Raw genomic sequence first — 12,102 nt, 5'->3', positions numbered from 1 at the left:
GATGGAACACGTTGAGGAAAGGTTAACTGAAGAGGTTTCGAAGGTATGAGCATTTGTACACCTTACCTTTGGGAAATTTTAGGTGAAATTGCCATATTGATATCACTGCTGCCTGGGGTCACACTCACTAAGTGGCAAAAACATGGTGAAATGTAGTAGTAAACACAGCGAGACTGGGATTATCAGATCAGATCAGATCAAATTGGCAATGGAACTCGGCAATGATCCATAGGAACTAGTATGGAATTGGAAAAGTGGATTAGCCTCAATTTCAGTTAATTCAAGTTAGTTTTAGTTCATTTCAGTTGTGATAGATGTAGCTAAATAAAAGATGCTAATGCTAGCGAAGCTTTACTGAGAAGTAACGTTAACCATACAATACTGTAGGGTCCAACTGGACGTTATAAGGATGACAAGGAGTGATCACAAATATTCTGTTTATTGTTCTCTTGCTATTTATTGTTGGAACTGAATTAGTTACTGTCGGCTATAACTACACCAAAACGACAGCATCTACATACTTATCTGACAGCCCTCCAAGACGTAACTTGGAAAGTAACTTAAAGTATGACTTCATCAAAAAATTCAGCATAAATTAAAATTACCTGAAACAAAATGTGAACCACAACACCGGGTTTCAGTAGTATATGAAGTAATGCATATTATTATTGCAGCAATCGATTTACTTCTCCTTTGTTTGGCAGTCGGAGATATCTGTAAAATATATCTCCACCGCTGAGTATATTGCTTTTTAAAACTGTTGGTACAGTCAAATCGCACAAAAGCTCTTTCACATTTTTAAAATACATTTTGCAATTTAGACACCATTAAAGTCTATGATTCAAACTAACACGGCTAATCTCCATGCTCAACTGTCACTGTTTGCAACACAGTGGCCATAACCATGGAGACTTCACTAGTTGTGACGTCACGTTCATACCCTCTATTGTTGAAAGTGAAGCAGGAAGTAGAAACAAAAATTAACTCGTCTGAAAAAAAGACAAACTGTATTTTCACAGAGTTCGCCAGACTAGCGAGTGCACAAGCATAGGTTACAGCATCTAGTCCCTAGAGGCATAAATCACACCTTATGGTCATCTTCTACAAAAGAAAATAAAACTGTTAGATATGTGAAAATGGAGAAATGAAAAGAAAAGAGTGCCTGACAGAAAAGTGTGTGCCCCTGAATGAAAAGCTACGTTTAAATGAATAGTTATTGTGATTTGAGGGCATTTAAGTAATTCCGAGTCCTATTAGACTTCTTGTAAGAGTCCACTTCACTGCTTGGCCCACATTTACTTTGAGATCTGGGATAGACAATGTTGGAGCTGGCAGGTATTTAGACAAGGCAGTGGTCTGTTCTGCAGAACTGGCCTGAGAAGCTGTAATTTTTGGAAGCGAGCTCTGCCTCCAGCGTTAACAGGAAACGTGTTCTGCTCTGAATGTATACACATGGCCTCAACAAATAAGCAAGTATAATACAACATCAACGCTGTGGCTCCACTGAAAGATGGGACACAGAGAACAAGGAAACAGAGAGAGCAGTCACACACAGATGTAGCTGGCTTCAAAACAAATTCATTCTTTAAAAAAAATAAAAATATAGAAAGAAAGAATGAAGGGAGACTTTAATTTTCAGAAACACAAATATATTTGTCACGAATCCTGACATCTGCGTATTTTGACATTCACCTCGGTGGAAGGTTTGTTGGCTTCCACTTGAACAGAGGTGGGTCTCTGTGGGAGGCCCACTGGAAAAAGTGACACATTTAAAGGTAAGAGCCTCATAAGCTGTCCAGACCTCTGTTTACTCACCCAGACCTCCTGTTCAGTCGAGCCTTAACAACAGCGGGAACTGTTACCTTCCTCAATGGAATCTGAGCTCATAAACAAGCAGCATCAACCTTTATTAGCAGGAATTATTCCAGCAGCGTGGTACGCATTGAACGCACCATTTTCATGTTCCTGAAAGAATCAACAAAATGTCTCCTACGTGATTACTGTTATCATTTGCTTTTAATGTTCCTCGCCAGTTATATAACCTCCTGAGATCAGAGCTTTTATTTGTTATGTGTTGTTAATTTGTCCAAGGACCTGAGAATTATAAAAGCCAAGCATCATCTTTGAGCAGGACATTTAATCCTAATGTCCTCAATTGGCTACTTGCTAATTAGAGACACTGTAGCTTGTTACTGCTGATAGAAGTTGTTAAATTTGCGTGTCATATCAAACTAGAGAATGTATTGTGTATTATGTATTATTGAATGTACTGATGTGTTGACCCTTTACTACCACTAAATGGCAGATAAAGGTGTCCACTTATGAGGACAACGCGTCTAAATGAAGCAGAACGAGCTACTACAAACCTTAAAACATAATGTCCCCGTATGAGGACGCGGGGTCTCAGGAGGTTAAGCTAAGCCACGGTCTGTGGCGTGTCAGGGGGATCCCTCTCTTCATGGGTTGATGTTTCGGCTTTTGAGTCACATTAATGTAGATGAGACGGTATTTAGACGTGTGTGGAATGCCAGAACTCTTCTGAGGTGGGGTTAGACCTGTAATTACAGGTTATTTTGTGTCAGTTTGTTTGAGGAACACAAAAAGGGCCTTTGAAACTTAAATTCCATCACTGTGACACAATTTGAATCACACAACAGAGAGAGGGAGAGTTTGTGTACTGCGATGATATACATTAACCATAACGTCCCTAAACAGCTTCCTTGAGATCTCTGCCTTGAGGAACATGGTGCAAAGGACGTTTTCACTTACAGACAGCGCCAGCATACCGCAGACTGAGTTGGACAGCATGTGACTGAAAGCTCCTCTGACACAAACTCTCATTACAAAGTTTGGGGTATTTTTTTTGGGTTTTAATTATCTGTACAAGTTGTGTTTGAATTTTAGGCATTCTGACAAATATGATAATATTTTTAACAGGAAAACACATTTTTTTTGCAATCACAGTAGACTATGGATAGTTTTGACCATCTCAGTATATATAAAAAAAAGGTTAATGAGGACACATTGGCCTCAAACTATTGGATCTTGGATCGGCTTTTTACAAACTGCTGCTCCTCGTTTGGAACGTTTAGATGCAACGGGGGAATTTTCGGAGCCGAAGCTCCTATCAAAATCATGTTCGTGCATATCCACGTTCCCCTTATTTGGAATAGAAGAGGTTTCGCCTCATTTCAGTGATATTGCCTTAGATGTGGTGCAGACCTATAGAATACGCTTTAAAAAAAAAATACCTGCAGCCTAACCGCTGTGTCTACATCAACTGTCTTCTGGCTCAGCAACGTGCCGTCACAGTCATCATGTGCTTGTTTTCCCCAAAGTACCATGAAGTCATAGCTTAAGTGGCCAATTAACCAAAACACAGTTCAATCTGGGACGTCTCTGGCGATATCAAGAGCAGGACGAGGAGGGGTGTTTATAGCCTCTTCAACAGACATCTGTGACTTGAGGATTATGAAACTTGCCTACTTTACTCTTGTCGTGTTAATTTTACCCTTGCATTTTAGTGTGTTTGTAACTGTGTGCATTCTTGAATCGTGCCTTTGGGCTCTCGCCTGTTTTGGTTAAGTGTCTGGTGGAGCTCGCTGTGAGGTCTGACTTGAGCAGGGGGAAAATAGCTGTCATAATTACCCGAGCCTCTCTCGCAGAAAAAAAAAAATCCCTGTTTCCTAATTACAGCCTGCTAACAATCTTGTTAATTTATGCGCGTTGGTCAAGATGTGGGCACTTTCTTCTATGACTCTCTCACAGTTCAGGCAAAAATTGTCTTGCGGCGAACGTTCGACCGCCGTCTCCTCTGAAGACTTTAAACAGATGAGGCTACGGAGTGATGTGTCGCCGCCTTTTCTCCCTTTCTTCAGCAGAAGAATGACACAGCAGTTTCCGAGTCAGGTGTGCATGAATATGTAAATAAATGATAGTGATGAAATGAAAGTGGTAGCAGCCAGGAAGTCAGTATATGGAGGGAAAGAAGGACTGACCTGACATTTCCAGATGGAATGGCTGAATGTAAACACAGCTGGATGAGAGTATTTATTGGCTGCATTTTAATTATTGCTTTGCCTAGCCGTACACTGCCAAGGACTGTTGTGTATACACAGAATGTGCCGCTGACAACTTATCTGCATTGGCTTTTTTTTTTGTTTTGTTTTGTTTTGCAGAGAAGTCTCAAAAGAAGCATTGTCTGGGACTTTGGTGAAGTCAAGTGTGATGTAGTTGTGTGTCCGTTGCGAAATGTCTTGATTTGCAGGAGGAATAATGAGAGGAGCCTGAATATGAGTCAAAGGAGGAATGATTAGATGTACTGTAAAAAAAAAACAAAAAAAATGTATTCACGTCTCATGTCACACATCGTGCTAATATCTTGTTTGCAGTTTTAAGTCTGTAGGTGTCAAACAAACAGTCGTTCGTTCGCTCTCTTACCACCATGCTGGCGGGCAGCGCACAAATGTCAAACAAACCCAACGGAAGACTGAAAGCCGTTCTGAGTTTCGTCTGAAGCGAGGGGAGCGTGGGCCTGATTCGTTTTAGAAATAAGCCTTTCTTACAAATTACAGATGTCGGCGCGTTCATCCCTTCCCTCACATCATAACGTCTTAACGAAACACTCAGCCCAGCATGGAGCCGCCCCTATCCTGACATGCACTGCGGAGCTTCACCGTGTGCATAAACAGGCTGTAAAGACACAAAAGTGCTGCAAATGGCGTGCTTTTCTGTGAGCATCTGGACATAAAATGAAATTGTCAATGATGACCATTTGGAAAGTTAAAATGGAATCTGCTGATGTGCTGGCTCAACAAAACAAGAAAAAGAACAGGCTGTAGCATTGTTATTGAGGGCCTGGACAGAGCTGGAAACTCGCAGGCTTTTCTAAGTAGGAAATATAATGTTAATGGTGAAAGGCAAAGACACAACTCAAAAACATTAAAAAACAGCACAAGGTGTTGACCTGGCTTCCACATTCCCCAGATCCCAAACTGATCAAGTATCTGTGGGATGCACTGGATCAAGTTTTGCATGGGCACAAGGGAGACCTACACAATATTAGGAAGGTGGTCATAATGCTATGTCTCAGGACAGATCCTGAGTACCACTTAAATTTATTTCTTAAATAGGATTTGACTTATGTCATTTCCAAGCTACACCCAGTGGTTACCATCACTTCTCAGTCTTCATGTCACACAGAGTAAGACGCCTATAAAGATGTTTGGTCTGTCAAAACCAGATTATTTTTTGGTCTTACAGTGATAAAATGCACAGTAAACCTGGTAAAATCACTCAAGTAGCTTTTACCGCATGATGCCGGCTAAGTTATTGTAAAATGAACCATTTTCCCGATTTCCATAGCTCAACACACACACATACATGGACACACACACACACACACACACACACACACACACACACACGTACATCACAATGAGCAGGAGGGACGGGGGGCAAAGTGCAGAAGTGGTCTTCCAGTAACTGTCAGTGACACCTGCATGAAGCGAAGCGGCCTCACTCCCTTATTGTTATGAGTGGTCATTCCGAAAGAGGTCATGCGTGACTTTAAAGGAAATCCAGGAGGCCTAATCACACACAAAAGTCATTCATCCTGGGTCTCTCCCTCATCTCAAGCATAAAGACACACTTAAAAAAAAAGGAAACCTTTTCACACTCTCACTTGGACAGTCCCACATGTCTGACATACCACAGGATCCCTCACACAAATACATGAGTCACTCAAACTGTCCGCCGCTGACAACTGATCAGAGGCCGTGCCGCGCGCACATCTCCCAACGACACACACACAAACACACACACACTCTGACTCCTCCATGACTTCGCTGACCTCTGACCTTAAGTGAGTGGGGGTTGTTGTCTGATGGTGTGGATTCATTCTCTTTGTGTGAGGTCATTTCCTGCCACAGTTCACTGTGAGGAAGCAAAGGGGGGCCACATCAGTTGACCTCAAACCGAGGTACAGTGGGGAGGGGGCTCACGGTGACGGATCATAACGCAATAGAGCCACACAGTTTCACTGTAAAAATATGTATTGTGCATAATTAATTTGTTCTTCTCAGTGCATTCAGGGAATGCAGTGTCTTGGACCAAACCTTGCTTGACAAGGTTTTATCACTTTATTGCACGTCATATACTGACACCGCGACAAATGAGTGTGTGCAATGAGAAAATTCAGCTTGATTTTGTCAATACTAATCAAGCCATCGCCCTGTCCTGGGAGAAAATGACATTACGGTAGAATCATCAGTGGAAGTGCCACTCAAAGATGCCTGCTGCACTTTTTCTCCTGAGCGCACCAACACAGGCATCCCTGCTCCGCTCCGCTGCTGCCATAAACCATGGAGCTGAGCGACAATTTCTAACAAACAGAACAGAACCCAAATCCTCTTTGTTTGCGGTACATGTCAGAATGAGAGTCTGTGTATATAGTTCTAAGGGAGAGGCCAGAAATGAGGAATTTGCTCTGAGCAGAATTTGTAAACAAGGCAAACATAATCAGCATCTCAGGAGCCACATCTGGCTCTGGTCGAGCTGGGCCTGGGCTCTGATTGAGAGACCCAGCGGGCTGTATTGTTTTGTGGCATGCCGCAGGAGGGGGAAACTAAATGGATGGTATATAAAACACTGGCGTTTTGTGAAACGAATGCCTTAATACAGAGAGAAGTGGAGAGTAATAGACTAATTGGAGTCCATCGCACCCCGTCGGTTTATATTCAGTCAAGGTGAAGTCGCTGATTGATGCAGACGATGGAGAACCTTTATTCAGATCAGCAATGTACAAAACGATGTGTAAAGGGTGTAAAACAGGGGTCTTAATGGAGGGATTAAGTAGGTACCCCCTACCTACTATACGTGTTCTATAGCCTATTGCTATTTATAAATATAGATTATTATTTTCATTTTTTTTTTATTTGAAACATGTGCAATAGTATGGTTGCATCTTCTGCCTCCATTTATTCCTTTCCTAAAATATGTTGAATTCATGTCAATGTGTATTTAATTTGTGGGGGAAAATTATGGGGGAAAATTTATAAAAAATGTCTAATCAACCAAAGATTTTGCGACGCCCCCCTGCAGTACCTCCTCAGACACTCTAGGGGTCGCAGATCCCCTGTAGAAGACCTTTTTTTTCTAAATATGAGACGTGTTTTCATTCTTTCAGATTGTCAGCGACAACAGTTTAGTTGAACACTCTTCAACAAGTTCTCAGCATCTGAGCTCAAACAGTTAAGCAAATTTTGATTTACAAAAAAAATTAAAAAAATTATGTAAAGCAGTGCACTTTAAAGACAAATGAGACTAAACAGTCGAATGTCTAACAGTAACAACTCAAAGAATATCAGAGAGGGCTCCTGGCTGGTATTTAGTGGACACTGTGAATATATAGAGCGCAGTTATAGCTCTCCAGAGCTGTGTGTAAAAACCATTGAGCTGCGAGAAGAGAGCCCCAAACATGCCCCAGGGGAACCTCCTCTTCTTCTTTTTATAGGAAAGGTCTTAATTCATAGAGACAAACCAAGCCGTCATTATATTTAACAGAGTGTCATAAACATTCCTGTATGCTTTATGTAAATGGAAAGTGCGTCTGGTCAGCTGGGTAAACACAGTGGTGTGACCGTGCAGCGCACACACAGGTCTTGCATGCAGGCACACCTTCACGAATCATACAGAAAGGTGGGAATGCACCTCGGGCTGCAAACTAGCCTTGTAAAACAAGGCCGGGACCTCCTCTATGTTATGAGATATCCCAGGTCATCCAGTGACTTGTGCATTTCTTTCACAATCACGACTAAACTTGAGTCCAAGACAATTTCAAAACACAAAAATTGTAGGACAATTTAACAAATATTCAATATTTATTTGACAAAACCAAGAATAACACAGTTGTCCGTTACAATTTTATATAGATGGCATCCTTTCCTCAATTTTCAGACCATCTGTCTGCTCTGGCTAAAATAACAATATTGTTCCAAAAAAGGGTTATTCAGGAATAGAACATGAAGGACAATTACACTGCTCTGATTCTTTCCTTTCGGTGAACAAGTAAGCTCTCAGTGTGTTGCTGGATGCCAAAAATCCCTAGTTTTTATGATTGTTGTTCTGCCTCTCCCTCTGTTCTCCTCCAAGCTGAAGATGGACCCAACCTAACATAGAGTATGACTGATGGAGTCCAATCAGAGTCTTTGTTTGAAGAAACGTAGATGGATTTCTGCACTGCAGCTCTCACGTGTAATCTTTTCCTGTTCATCACCAGACAACCTCAATCCAAGTCTTTCCAAAACTGACACACAGCCCACATTCAGCCAGGGAGACAAAACATCTCTCTGGAAGTGGTTTCAGGGTTTGAGGCCTCTGCCAGTGTTGATTTGATTGAGCACAAGTATGCGTGTTTGATGTTTGTGTGATCTTCTTGGATTTATGAGCTAGCACATGTATGTGTGAGTGTGCTATGTGTTCGCACTTGTATAAATTACCTCAGTGGTTTCATTGATCTGATTCTTTCTCAGACACTCAGTTATTATCTCAGGTCATTGAGCACTGAAGCACTCAGTGTTCAAAACATTAACAAGAGCATTTACTCATCAGGTCAGGTCAGCTCCCTTAAACTGTCCAACACATATGTGAATTAATTTTTGAATTGTCCAATTAACTGCTTTAATACTGGTTTTAACCTTCTATAAGGTACTAATTGAAATACTTGGAAATATATTTAACACTAGAGACATAACATGACTTTTATTTTTGTGACATTTTTCATTTCTTTTTCCTTTTACCATATATTGCTGTAAGTTGTAAACATGTGAACATGTAGTTTAGACCATTAGAACATCAACACTCACATTATCACATTAAACAACATTAGGCCACTCCTTCGTGGTACCTAATAAAGCAGTTATGCCCAGCGTCCATGCAGAGGTGGACCTTGCAGACCGCATTTGACCTGAAGATGTTGCCTTGATCTTTACTGATTGGCTGGGTGAAAACAACATGCTTCTCGACCTCACTGAAAAACACAGGGACGCAGTTACCAAATATGGTTCTTCGCCCAATGAAGAGTTAAGCAGATTGTTTAAATTATATTGCCAACTCAAAAAAAAAAAAAAAAAAAAAAAGGATTCAAATACAAATACAAATACTTTGTATATACTGGATGCTCTGCAAACCCCTACTTTGTAAGCTCTTGAAACCTGTGTTTAGAGATTGGATGTGCTTTGTGGTATTGGAAGGGTTCAAGAAGAATCACCCCTATGTACTCTTTACCTTATATTTCAACATTTGCTTGAAGAAACTTTCAGCAACAAGAAGCTCCTTCAACTTCGACTTCATTTTTTATTTTTATTTTTTTATTTCCTTTTTTAATTTAATTGTGCTTTTGCATTTAATACAAATATCTGTTCACATTGTAGTGTGTACACTACAGGTGTGGCTCCTAAGGTTCGGGGATTAGATGCCTCCTCAAGGCACTTCATACATGGACGCGGAGCGATGTGGAGCTGTGATTTATGACCCCAAGGTAGTTTTCTAGCAGAAATTCTGTAAGGATCCTTGTAGAATATTAACTGTGACAATGTGATATGTAACTTACATCCTAAATATAAAATGTCGTATATTATATTTTACTCTATATAAGTACATGTCATTAGCAACAATTGTACAACAGATAACGATATGCGGGACCTATAAATCAGAACACACACAAAAAGGCTGTATAAAATGGCAAGATCTATCACAAACCGCTTTAAAAGTCCCATGACTCTATGTGTCAGAGGGAAAAAGGCTCCTTTCTTCCTGCATGACTGCCTGATGAAAAAAAAAAAAGAAAAAACACTGACTGGTTTGCTAGCTGATATATTTGCAAATAACACAGTAATCTCCCCATGGCGGGCCAAACATGCCAGTGTTTGCTTGCTCGCTCCACATAAAAGAACAGTTCACTCATTCGTGCTCTTACGCAGGCGAAGGCAAACATTCCCTTTATTGTGCAGAATCCTCTCGTTCTCCTTCTTTTATTCCCCCTCCCTTCTTCTCCGAGCCCAGGAAGGACGCAGTCACCCCGGAACTAGCCTGGAGGTCTTCAGACCACACACAGAGCAGGGCTGACTCTTTCTCCTTTCCTCCTTCCTTTGCTCCCTTCCTACCTCCTAACCCATTTCCCACCATCTGACATGGCCGTTCATTCAATATGGCTCCGTCTCCTTCTCTCGTCCCACATTTCACCTCCACCCAGTCCTGCCTGCCTGAAGCAGAGAAGAGGTTGTGTGCGCTGTTGCACACCGCTCTTTCAATTGCAGCACCGCGCTCCGTTCCCGTGTTTGTTTGAAAATGCTGATGTGAACCGTAGAGAGGATGGTCACTTGGTATGATATTTGTGCCTGCGGGACCACCCAGCCAGCCAGGCCAAGACACGAGAGTTTAAGCTTTATTTTTCAACGCCTCCGCCGTTCCCAGGGCCTCAGAGCTGAATGAGATTAATCCCTCTCTGTCACCATGTATGTGCAGTCATGGCAAAATCTGGATGGTAATCATATTTTGGAACATCCAGGTGAAGGATGGCAAGGAGATGGAATAAAAAGGAAGGAAATGTATTTGTTAAAGAGGGTCCTTCTAAAGGCGGAGGACGAAACTGCATGAGATCAACGCATAAGGAGGAAAGTAAATCTACCGTGAACAACTCACAGTTAGAATGATTAAAAGGTTGAAAAGGTTCAACATTAATCTACAGGAAACAGGTAGCGTAAGAATAGTTTAAACAGTCTGTGGGGCTGTGTTCAACAATAAATGCTGGAAACCACTGGAATAGCACAGGAACTTTTCACACAGCAATGAAGTAGAGTATGTTACCTGTTCCTCCATATCAAATGGTTAGATACTGTGTATTCGTGTAACTGGGAAGAGTTCACTGAGGCTGCTGGGAGGAAGTATAAAGGCATAAATGGCCTTGAACCGGTTGGTCCGACATGGTAGCTGATACCGTGGATAAGGAGGCCAGGGCGTCGTGTTGGGTGGCACCATGTGTGACTTGGGGATTTACAGTGTCTCCAGACCACACACAGACAAACAGGGAGGGAGGGAGGAAGGGAGGAGATATGGAGAAGAAGCAAACAAGGGTGAGAGAAAAGGGGAGATGGTAAAAGAGAGTCTGGGGAGTTGGGTTAATTGAGTTTTGCATTGAGATTCAAGACATTTATATCGTAATATATTTTGATATTATAGAATAACTTTATTTTGAAGGGATCTGGGGTGGAAAAATATGAGTGAGTATTATACTTTATGTAGCCAAATAAATGTGCTCTGCATGAATCACATAGCCTAACACTGCTTATAGAAATGGCAGCAGAAGGCAGACAACAAAGATAAGCATGAACAGTGAGAGAGGTATTAGTTTGTGAGTGTACAGCCCTATTTACAATAAATTGGGCAGAATTTGTCCTGCAAATGCTCAAATTCTAGATTTTACTTTTTGCTCGACTGCATAGTAGACCTTGTTATTTTAAATCAGTAGCAATCTCACACTTATATATTCCATATAACAATCTCATATATCAGAGATATATCAATTTCAATCTTATATATCAGATACTGCCTTCTCTCCAAATTTGCCCTGTTGTTTTTGACAGATTTGATCAAGTCTCTCGCTTAGCGTTAACTGGTATTGTCCAGCACCTCAGACCTTCTTATTGTAGGTCTTTCATACTATTGTGCCCCAGGTTACGGATCTGGTAAATGCATCTTTGATGTCTGGGTGTTTCCCTGCTGCTTTTAAACATGCTGTTGTTCAACCCTTCATCAAAAAATGCAATCTTGATCCCACGGTTCCGTCCAATTTTAGGCCGATCTCCATGCTTCTTTTTCTTTCCAAGGTCTTGGAAAAGGTGATATTTGAGCTGCAGTCTCATATTGATCAAAACAATGTCTCAGAAATATGCCAGTCATGTTTTAAGCTGCACTATAGCACAGAAGCAGCACTTTTAAGAGTTGATATTTTAACGGTTGATTCTGGTAACTCTGCAGTCATAGTCCTTCTGGATCTGAAAGCTGCCTTTGATACGATACATCATAATATCCTCCTGTCACATC

Source organism: Mugil cephalus, chromosome 8 (genome assembly GCF_022458985.1).
Source record: "Mugil cephalus isolate CIBA_MC_2020 chromosome 8, CIBA_Mcephalus_1.1, whole genome shotgun sequence".
Taxonomy (NCBI): Eukaryota; Metazoa; Chordata; class Actinopteri; order Mugiliformes; family Mugilidae; genus Mugil; species Mugil cephalus.
Note: the sequence above shows the minus strand (reverse complement) of the source record.